The following is a 12063-nucleotide window of genomic DNA, read 5'->3' as shown; positions in this document are numbered from 1 at the left end:
AACCATTGTAATCTTCTTATTTTGATGAATTGTGCAATGTTGGGTTCGCCATACAGTGCCTCTAATTCATGATCAAACTGTCTCCTCCACACTTCGTTTTGGTTGACAGCACCAAATATCCTCCTAAATATTTTTCTTTCGATTACTAATACCATATTTTCATCTCTTTTAGTCATAACCCAGCATTCGGCACCATATGTAATGACCGGTCTGAGGAGAGTTTTGTAAATAATGGTCTTAGTTTTTCTAGTGAGCAATTTGGATCCCAGATGTTTAAACAAGCCATAATAACATATGTTTGCTGCCGAGAACCGTGCTCTAATCTCGGTACTACAGTTGTTATCATTAGTCATTTCAGTAGCTAAATATTTAAAGGAATTGACATCTATGTGGTGTGACCCAACGTCAATTGCCTGTTGTACATAGTTTATTTGTGACTTTCTTGCAAACATGTATTTAGTCTTAGATTTATTAATTTTAAGACCCATGTCATTTGCAGCCATTTCAAGCTTTAAGAAATCATCTTTTAATCCCGGGACAGTTCTGGAGATTAAGTCTAGGTCATTTGCATAGGCTAATATCTGGGTGGTCTTTCTAAAAATAGTTCCTGTTTTTTCTACTCCTGCATCTCTTATAGATTTTTCAAGAGCAACATTAAACAACAGGCATGCCAGTGCATCACCTTGCCTAAAACCGTTGTACGTCTGGAATGGATCTGACTTGCTGTTTTGAACCTTCACCAAGCGTTGTGTTTTAGACATTTTCATCTTAGTGAGTCTTATTAGCTTTTTCGGAATCCCCAATTCCACCATTGCCTCGTACAGTTTCGACCTCTTGATACTGTCATATACCTCTTTGAAGTCAATAAACATGTGGTGGGTCTCAACGTTATATTTCAGCATTTTTCCAGTATGATCCTCAATGCAAATATTTGGTCAGTTGTTGATTTATCTGGTCTGAATCCACTTTGGTATTGTCCTACTATATTTTCGACATGTGGGAGAGGTCTTTTAAATAAGAATGCACCAAAGACTTTGCAAGCTGTGTCCAGCAGTGTTATACCTCTGTAATTATCACAGTTCATGGCATCTCCCTTTTTGTGCAGGGGGCATATAACATTGATGTTCCAGTCGTCTGGCATCGTTTCCGTTTCCCATATTTTAACAGTCAAATCATGTAGTTTTGTGACTCGAATAAATTATTGCTACCAATAATTAGATAGGGACAAATAATAAATAAATAGTCAACAAATAAGAACAAGTATAGTACCATATATATTATTATTCTAAAAATGACTGATTGTGTGTGTCCGGTACAGGCCCGTTTCACATGTATTGCGCCAATTCACTCGGTCCGGTAAAATTAAGATGGGTGGAAACATATTTATTATTTTTCTTTTTGGTTTCATTTATTAAGTTTCTACTCGCGGGTGAAAATTTGATAAAATAAATCGAGTGGAGATTAGTGCTTTATGGTGTACTGTTTTGTGTTTTTACCTGCCTATTGATAAATGAAATAATTAAAAAATAATAATTAATGAATCCACCCCATGTTATTTCGTGCTACAGTAGAATGTTCGACATGCCAGTGATAGTCGTACACATACGTCGTTTTGTAAAGCGCTATCTCCCTCATCACCAAACAAAACAATTAAGGACGCAAGTGGAATACACTTGTAAAGCGCTCTCTCTCTCTTTTATCACAGGACTGGTTTTACGTAAACGTCAAATATGTTTAGGTTATAAAATCGAAGTTTACTCTCTGTTAGTTTGTTAATGTATTTTCTTTTCTTTGAACTGTGGTCACATTTAAACATAAAAAGTAATAATAGTGACTTTGTAAGTGCTTAACAAAGTATGTTTGGATTATTTGTTCTTAATGAGTGAGATCATAATAATTTACGTAATTTAAGCTTAATTATAATAAAATAGTGAAATAAATGAGCAGAAAAAAATTACGTTTATTTAAAGATACACGATATTTAATTTAATAAAATAGAAACTATGAAATTATAAAGAGAAATGGCATAATTTTAATTCATCAGCTTTAAAAATAATAGTTATAAAAATCAACATAATATGTATTATGTACGACCGAAGGATAAGAAATATTCTATAAGTAGTATTATCTATAGGCATAGTATAAATAACCTATTAGGTGGCCTCCGTGGTGTAGTGGTTAAGATGCTTGACTCACGCACGGAAGGTTCTGGGTTTGATTCCCGGTGAGAATACAAAAATTCAAAATGTGATTTTTCTCAAGCCTGGGTAGGTATTCTGTGCTGTAATTCACCATTGTAATTCGGCCTCCTGACCTGTTGTGGTGTAATATAAAAAAAGAAAATAATTATAATGTTAAAAATAAACAGATGGCAGAAAACATGGCTTACTGAGAAAACAGAAAAAAGTGAGTTTTTGGTTTATTAATTTATAAGTGGATTGCTTATTTTGGGGACGAATAAATAGTAAAATCTATGGAAAAAATGGAATTGTTTAATAATCAGTAGAATTTCGATGAAATTCAGTATATCGATAGATTTTTTCGCACTTTGATTCACAGCACAGTACACTCAGGTTTAAGAAAAAACACATTTCATTTTTGTGTCCTCACCGGGAATCGAACCCGGAACTTACCATGCGTGAGTCATGCGTCTTAACCACTGCACCACGGAGGCCGCCGGGATATTTAATATATTATATATGCTTTGGTAGCATTATTCTGCGTGACATTATTCTTTTTGTTATTTTTTATTTAAAGAAAAAAATATGTTCTTATGATTTACACAAATATTCCAATTTTGGGGGCCATAAATAACTCACTATAAAAAATGGAAACCAAGTTGTGGTAGAGCGTCAAGTCTAGCTTTTCCTTTATCCTGTGGAGACACAAAACATCAGATGCAGCATAACTTTTTTGTTTGTGTTTTAATTTCATTTTCGCAATGGGTAAAATTTCACAGTGCACGAGATCCTAATTAATCAACTAAAGCCCGAAGGGCCGAATATCCTAGCACGTAACCACGCGTTATAATAACACTACGTTGCCTGATAGTGTTTTTATAATGCGTGTATCTAGATTATCTAGAATATTTCAATCTAGAAATTTAGATATTTACGATTCATTTGGATTATTTTTGGTATTGTTTCTGTAAAAATATAAATAAAATACGTATAATAATATAATATTTATATTGTGTTGGTTATATCTTCAGAATTAACAATGTAGCTACATAATTATTCTTTGAAGTTTAAAATAGTTTTTTTTATGTAAACGTAATATTTAATAAATTATATAATAACGTTTCTATCTTTCTAGTGAAGTGAAATGTTAGTGTTTATAGGTGGAATTAATGTAAACAGTAAATATAAATAATATGGAAATTAAAGAATACATAGAAAAAATAAAATAAGTCATTAAATTTAGATGTTGAGAAACTCGTTTTAAAAGTTTACGACTTCGCATTTCCTTAAAATATTTTTTTAGATGTATGTTTGTTTTAGATAAATTGAAACAAAAAAATTACAAATATTTCATTATGTAAACTTAAAATGAAAACCAAAAATCGTAAGTCAAATTATTCAGCGGGAAAAGGGTGTGTCAGCAAAAACAGGAAAAAAATGGCGTATGTCACTAGTAACAGATTACATTTGAATTTTTTTAAATATGTACATGGCTGCTTGGGGGCTTGAAAGCTTCTATAAATCCAAAAGATATTTATATTTTTCTTTTGTGACTGCTAAAGTAGGTATCTTCAACTATTGTACCTCGCCAACTATTATAATGTTTTCAATGAGATATCCAAATAGATTTTTATTTTTTAATTTGTAATTCGCGAATGGGTCTGCTTAGAACGGGACATGTTTTCTAATAAAACGGTAATAAAAAGTTGTACTCGATCTGAAAGCGGATATATTAGCCTCAATTATATCAAAAGTCTGATTCTTGAGCTTTTATTTAAACCATAATGACTTTTATGTCCTTTTAATGATGATATTTGTTTTTTATTGCATTTTTAATTTTCGCTGTTAGTCTATGATGTAAAGTAGTCGCCTGTCGACGGTAGGAACAAGTTACCTGTATAAATTTCTGCCCTAAGCAAAAAATATTTAGTACCTATAGGATATTGTGACTTGCACCTTTTTCATCCCTGTTTGCCATATTTTAAGAGCGAATATCTCAGTGACTATTAATTTTCTTCTTCTGTTTGTTTTTTCCATTTAACAGTATCAAATAAATATCCCTGATAATTTTACCTTCGTGTAACAAAATGATCGAGATACGCTGCAATTAGTGTACCGATGCAGTGCCCTATGCGCCATTTGGTGCGGAAAGGGAATAGTGATCAATATTATGTATCTTTTTTGGGTGATACCGTGTATGTTGGATTTGATCCGACGTTTCGGCTACCATTGCAGGAGCCATCTTCAGGGAAAACTGTGTGAATAGTGATGATGAAAAATACCAAATATTGTTAACAAAACTGCATTCATAAGATAAGTCAATTTTGACCAAAATGTGACTTACACCATTCTTTCCCTATAGTCTTCAATTGTTATTGTAAATTCATGGCGGGTTTAGTGTATTTGGATAAGATAATGTCTTTGTCATAAACATTATTCTCCGGATTTGCTGAGAAAATACAATCGCGATGACTTTATTATTTACAGGGACAAGTTTTTGCGTTGTTTTCATATTTTATATCTAATATACAAGTACCTGTATCTAAGTAGGTAAAGTGGGGATACCGTAATATTTATGTAGGTATCGTAAAACCGAATAATAACGCATCAAAATTTTGTAAATAAGGCCAATGACAAATCATAAACCCGGTAAATGACCTAATTTAAGTATTTCTGTTAAAATATATATTTATGATAGGTATTTTACTAATGTAATAACTTCGGAATATTAAAATAATTTAGATTATATGTAAGTTAGTGTCATGTAGTTTGTAGGTACAATTAGATTCAAACGCTATGAATTCAGTACCCATAATAAAAAAAAAACTTACGTTTAATATGATACGTGCCCGAGTAAGAAGAAAAATTATAAACAAAAGCATTCAAACCATATCAAAATTTGCACATTATTAAAAAAAAAAGTACTAAATATGTATTATTAAGGTTTTGTGTGTTTTTCTTAATAATACAAATTATTATTGTGATTATTGTGTTTTTTCCAATTTTTGTTATTTTAATTTTGAGATCTATTATGTTCTATCATTAAAAACTTTTACTATCCACCTTTAGTTACTATAGATGAAATAACGCATTTTTTCTATTTTGGACTATTGCTACATATTTTTTACTATTACTAACGACCATACAACCGGGCCTTAGCCAATCGGCGCAGAATAACGAGGTAATGCACACTTTTTTTGGATTTGCTTTGGGCAACAGCAAATCACACAATGACGAAACGAAAAGATTGAAATGTCAAACTCAATGTCAAATGTCACTTAGTATATAGTTTATCGAAAAAACGTTTGCTGAACCAGCTAATGGCAGGCAAGCCAATGTTCGGGCAGGACAACGTATGTCGGGTCCGCTGGTGTATTATAAAGTTGTTAAAGGTTTATCTGATTTTTCTGTAATATTGTTTTGCTCCCATTTAACATTTGTAAATGTTGTATGTTTCTGGCTAATATTACCAAGAATGGTAAAAGCCATGATAAATTAAATTTAAAAAAATATACCGACGACGTATAATAAAATGGAGATACGTTTTTTTAAAAAAAATATGATGCAACTAAACAAATTTTACGGTTATTGTGGAATAATTTAACTGCTTTTTAAATTATAATTTATAACAAATACATCCGTTTCCCAGAAGTAGTAAAGTTATCACTCATCGCTGACTCAATAAACCTTTTCAGTCTGTGATTCTTGAAAATGGTTATAAATGTGTCAAATCGATAAGATAATTATTAAAAGATAGCTACTTGGTTCTAGTATAATAACAATAACATAAAGCCACTGCTCAGTGTAAGTATCGAGTCGCCGAAGAAGTCGACGTCACAATTTTATTTTTACTAGAAATTCAACAAAAACACGATGAAGACAGTATTTCTGGCATTCTGTGTGGTGAGTTTTTATTTTCCTATTATTTAGAATCGATACATTTATTTGTTCTAGTTAAACGATATACAATTTCGACAAAAAAGTTGTTTTTAAAAACAAAATACTGTTTTTGATTGATGTAAAAAAGCAGACATTTTTATCCTAAGATCAGAGTACTTACCTATTTATTGTGTATGTTGTTAATTGGTAGAATTGCATATTAAAATTTTGTAAGGTATCCTAAATTTGATAATGTCAAACGTTTGATAATGTCCTAACTAGACAAAACACTCCACATTATACACTCTTGTATATTTCTTTATTTTGGATACCTTCCAAAATCAGAGAACCTATTGAAACGTGCTAAAGTACAAAATTTATGAGTCTAGAAAATAGTAAATTTTATATCTGTATAACTTTACCGTACCTTTCTGCCTATACTTTAGTATTTATCTACGAAAATTTGAACATACTGTATCAATTATCTACTTAAAATTGTTTTGATCAAACTTCAAAAGAGAACTCGCCACATGATTGGATTCCAAAACATAACACAAAAATACTGTGATTACATAGTTTAAAAAGATCTCTGAATCGCATAAAATATATTAATATTAAAGTAGCGCTTAAGATTTGTTCAAACATTGTTATTTTATTAATATGTTGTTAGATTAAAAATTAATCAATTATAATATCTGTTAAAACTCTTGTATCCATAGGTTTTTGTGATGATGAGACTGACTCCCGTTGCAGGAGACGTCGGGTGCGCCCAGTGTAACGGTCTCAACGTGCAATGCGTCTCCAAAAACGCTGTTATGACCTGTCTCGGTACTCCGAAACTGATTCGCTGCCCCAGTGGAACATTCTGCAATGTCAACTTGCTACCGTGGTGTGGCGAAACCTACACCCCCCTGTGTCCGCGCTAGCTGAAACTCGCCGCTGGCTGACTGAAACTTACCCCTACGCTAAATGTAACTCGAACTAGGTAGTAATCGCCTCTAACGTATCCTCCGCGAAAATACAATAATTGGAAAAATGGCGTATTACACATAAGGAAGATGTTTATTTAATTAACTCTTAAATTTTTATTAATTCATGGATATTGAAGCTAGAAGTCTTTAAAAATAATTATCTGTAGGTTTATATATGATATAATATAACCATAAATCATTATTTCCTTGCTTGTTTTTTTTTTGTTTGCTAAATCGTGATATGTTTCTAATGGATATAGTTTATTCATGTTTTAGTTTCATAGTTGGAAAAGACCACGTGTAAGAAATATTATTAATTTTCTATATAATATTAGAATTTTCTCCTCGCGGTGTCGTAATTAGTCAGTTTGTCAATCAAACAAGATAAATTTACGCATAGACGTAGATATGATAACATATTAAACATAATTATAAACATGTGTAAATCATAAAAAGATTGAGTTATAATAAATTTAAAGTAGTCAAAACTAAAAAATAAGGTTTTTTATTTATTATAGTTTACTATATTATATACGAGCAGTTTTAACGAGACCCTAATGTAATTTAGATTTTTAAGTTTATAAAGTATAGTTTTTAAATTTCATTTCATTTTTTTTTTGCACCTCAACAGGCCAGGAGGCCCAATTACAGTGGTGAATTACATTACAGAACAACCAGGCTTGAGAAAAATCACATTCTTTAATTTTTGTGTTCTCACCGGGAATCGAACCCGGAACCTTCCGTGCGTGAGTCAAGCGTCTTGACCGCTACACCACGGAGGCCGCCAAATTATTATGTTAACATCTAATACAACCGGCAGCATTCGATTATTATAAAAATTCCTTAACAATGTTTCAGTATGTCCAGACTGGCTGGATTTTCTTCCTTAGGGAGTTATTCCTATTTAAATTTATTGCCACAGAGAGGGAAATTATTATTGAGAAGGGAATATGGAAGTCTGGGCATTTATAGGGCTTATGACCTGTCATTGGCTGGTTTAAGTGGCCACTTTACACACTGTAACATTCACTATTCTGCCCATGTTTAGACATCCACATTTCCTCAACTATTCCACTTGTTGACTTTTGTGAAGTAAAGGAGCAGAAACTTTTAGTATGTTTATCTCACCCACATAATAAAGGTTTCAGCTGCTTTACTTCACAAAAGTCAACAGATGGAAGAGTTGAGGAAATGTGGATGTTTAAACATGGTCAGAACGGTGAATATTACACAGTGTGTAAAGTGGCCACTTAAACCAGGCAATGACAGGTCATAAGCCCTGTAAATGCCTAGACTTCCATATTTCTTTCTCAATGTGGCAATAGATTAAAAAAATCCCTATTTTTTGTTATATCTCAATGCTACAAATGATAAGAAAATTATGCCGAAGCGATAGGACCTCATCTTGAAATTTTCAATGAGGAGTTCAGACTGCAGACAGATAGCCATCGCGTGACCATATTTTTATATGGAGCCTCACCGCGTGCACGGCTGCTTTGCATAGCGTCGTTTGTTATTGTCATTAATTACTTCATCCAACGAGATAATATGAAGTAATTGTTTTGAAATACACAGAAGTTGTATGCGAGGAAAACAACGGCACAGTCGAATGATTGATGCTGCCGCCGCGCCGCGCCGGTGGAGATAGTCCATACCTAGTCTGGTGGACCGCGGAGAATGTTAGTGTTGCCAACGACAACTTGCGAATGATACGCGTAACGGACGGTTAAAAATATATGTAATATAAATGAAATAATAATGATATAATATGCAATAATATTGTTAGGGCCCCCGGTATATGTCGGCTAAATGTTAGACCTGCAATAAAAGATGAATATTCCACTTTCGGGTCTGACTTCAGCGATACCGGGGTATTATAGAATATAAAATTATGTTACAGGCCCTAAAAAGGGCCTGGAGCTGCACGTTTGTCTAATTATTTCCCCAAAAAGGGCACTTTTTATTCCACGAGACTAACGTCTACCCTAAAAAGGGCATTTGTATTCGACGAAACTAAGGTCTGCCTTAAAAAAAGTATTTGTATTGACGTGACTAATGTCTGCCTTTAAAAAGCTTTTATATTTGACGAGACTGATGTTTGCCCTGAAAATGACATTGTTATCAATGTGGCGCGTGCGGCGGCTCCCAGCGAAGTGACGAGCCAAGCGCCGGCACCTCACCATATGCACTTTGTAGGAGGCGCGCCGGTCGGGAATAGTGGGGGCAGTATTTACCCCCCTACTTCCGCTATGAAGAGAGGAGAGGAGATGGAAAGGAAAGAAGAAGGAGAAAAAAAAACTCAACTATTTCGATACTGACATCTAAACCATGGTTTAAATGTAAAATATGACCAATATCTCATTTTTATAGTGAAAAGCCTCGATGATGACTTTGCCTGGTTTTAGTGATTTTAACTAAATTCTCTAGGGTGGCTACTTATATCAGCCAATGACAGGTCATAAGCCCTGTATATGCTTAGACTTCCATATCCCCTTTTCAAAAATATTTTCCCTCTCAGTTGCAACAAATTCACATCTAAATAATTCCCAAGGAGGAAATCCAGTAGGTCTTCAAACATTCGGACATACTTAAAACATAGTTAATGATTTTTTTTAAATTTATTTATTGCTATACCTAGTGTATAAAATTAATTTTAAAGTCGCCTTCGCTAGAAACACTTGTTCTAAAGAGGACAGTCCAGTCTGTAAAGTCCTCTGTACAGTGCTCAAAATTTAATTTACACTATTCGCTTGTCACTCAAATATTTGTTTTATTTTTTTATGCTAATTTGCTTCAACCAGATTTTGAATAATTTTCATAAATATTTTTTGTAATTTGTTTACTTTACATCACGTGGAAGCATATTAAACAATAAAGAACATACATAATCCTTGCAACTTTGACCAAATATTGCGTTTGACAATGATATTATATTGTGGCGAGCAACATTAACAGCCGTAAGGTTGACCGGACTGAACTCCGCTTTGGCCCGCAACGCGTAGTCCGCTGCAACGTCAGCTCGGACGAGATATTAAATGCCGTGCATTGGAAGAACGCCCTACATTTCATCTTGGCATTTCGTGTCGCCTGCCTACAGCTCTCCGCCAGTGTTCGCTATTGTAAATTCCTTCTGTACAATATAACAGGATGTATATAACTTCAATTGTAATCCATCTTTCTCATTTAACCTCAAATCAACTCACGCGTACCCGTCCTATATTATCTTTCCCAGGGGATAACGATTTCCATCTCCAAATCCGTAAGCAGAATAGTTCTAGTGTATATTAGGCGTACCTCAGGTATATAAAAGTTTTTTTTTTTTTTTTAGATGGATTTCTATTCGTATAAGATGTGTAGCTGTAGGGTGGATAGGTATCTACTTTATTAGTACATGTTCTAAATTTAATCGGCAAAGTATACCCTTTTCATATCATTTGTACTTTTTTGTTTATTTTTTTATTTTTATTTTATTTATTTAAAGAAAACAACAGCTTTTATAACAAAAAATAAATATTTACAAATAAACAAAAATTATACGCCGATTATAGTTTTCTATACATTACTAAATACAATGTAAAAAAAGATGAAAAAAAGCGTACCTTTAAAAAGCCACTCCGCATCATTCCACACGTAAAAATAAATAAAATAATAATGATGTTTCTAATGCTCTCAAAGAAATACTTTAGCTGTGTTATTAATATGAGTGTCTCATCTTCAGCGTATATTCAATATATTTCATTGTTTTGGAGTGCGCTATGGTGGTGGTACAGTTGCGGCTTGATTTATTCTGGCATTAACGGATTTGGTTTGTTAATAACTCATCTGGATTGCTTCTTGATGTGATGGAAAAAGTTAAGTAATCCGCTTTCGTACAATTCAATGTTAGAGCGTTTGTTACTAGCCAATTTAAGCAACTGAAAGTCCCCTTTCTGCTACATTGTATGCTTTCTTATACATCTGTAAAACTTTTTGTTTGTAAGTTTCATACATCGTTAAATTGTATAAGAAATAACATTGGTCCCAAAACACTACCTTGAGGCACGCCATAATCGATTTGTAGGAATGAACTTCTGAGTTTACCAAATTTAACAAATATTTTTTAATATAACCCAAACAGCTTTAAGATTATGTTGCTTTTAGTTTGATAACGTCCTTGTAATGGGAAATAGCTGTCACAAAAAGTTTTATTGAAATATAATTTCGAAAATTATTGCCTAAAGGTAATCTTTCAAATATACAAAGTTGTAGTGATGAGGCCACTAGTCTAGGGTAACATAAAATATTACAGTTTATATCGATTTAGAATAAATGTACTCTACTTCGCCATATTTACCTTGTCGAAAGAACCATGGAACTGCATATATATTATGGTTCTACGTGTTTCCCAAATTCGATGGAAATTAATTGCCCATGTTCAGCGGAAATTGTAATTATTGATAACAATCGACATAATGTTCTTCCAAATTTATCTCCGTTGAATAATTTACTTCATGCGTCTATAATTCAAAGAAAAAGTCGTCGTTTGCGACAGCAAATAACATGTAAAAAATATCCACACACGGCTTTAAAAACGATTTAAACACATTGAAAACACAAATTCAGGCGTAATGGTGAATGTAACAGTGTGTAACATCATGACTTAAATCAGCCTATAACAGTTCAGAAACTACTAAAATCCCCAGAGAAAGTTGGAAAGCTTTTTTTTTGCAACCGTTTCCTTACAATTGTAACTAGTGCTTTTATTTGTATTGTATTGCATTTTTTAAATATTTTTATTCTTTATCTATATAATTCCTCTGTACGTGTGATGTCACTGAACTCCTTCTAAACGGCTTAACCGATTTATGTGCGGTTTTCAGAGAAACATAGATATTTGCGCTGTGCGCGTTCGTGGATATTAAAATCTTCAATCTAACATCTAAAAGAGATGTAAGGAGCATAAATGTTTTATTCATCGATCTACCAGGGTTGCATTCGAGGAGAATTCATTTACAAAAAAATGGAAAGCTGTTGGTTTTTTGGGAATAAACAAG

At 33.0% G+C, this 12063-nt stretch overlaps 1 long non-coding RNA gene across 1 annotated transcript; it reads left to right on the top strand.

Annotated features, from left to right (window-relative positions):
- The first annotated feature begins 5926 nt into the window (after positions 1–5926).
- On the top strand, positions 5927–7236 carry LOC148284068 (uncharacterized). The gene is made up of 2 exons (XR_015825418.1): positions 5927–6083; positions 6779–7236. It is a non-coding gene; the product is annotated as an uncharacterized LOC148284068 (long non-coding RNA).
- The last annotated feature ends 4827 nt before the right edge of the window (positions 7237–12063 follow it).

This window comes from Micrasema longulum, unplaced genomic scaffold, assembly GCF_059751315.1.
Source record: "Micrasema longulum isolate JH-2025_06_02 unplaced genomic scaffold, ASM5975131v1 h1tg000161l, whole genome shotgun sequence".
NCBI lineage: Eukaryota > Metazoa > Arthropoda > Insecta > Trichoptera > Brachycentridae > Micrasema > Micrasema longulum.
Note: the sequence above shows the minus strand (reverse complement) of the source record. Positions and strands in the feature narration are given on the sequence as shown.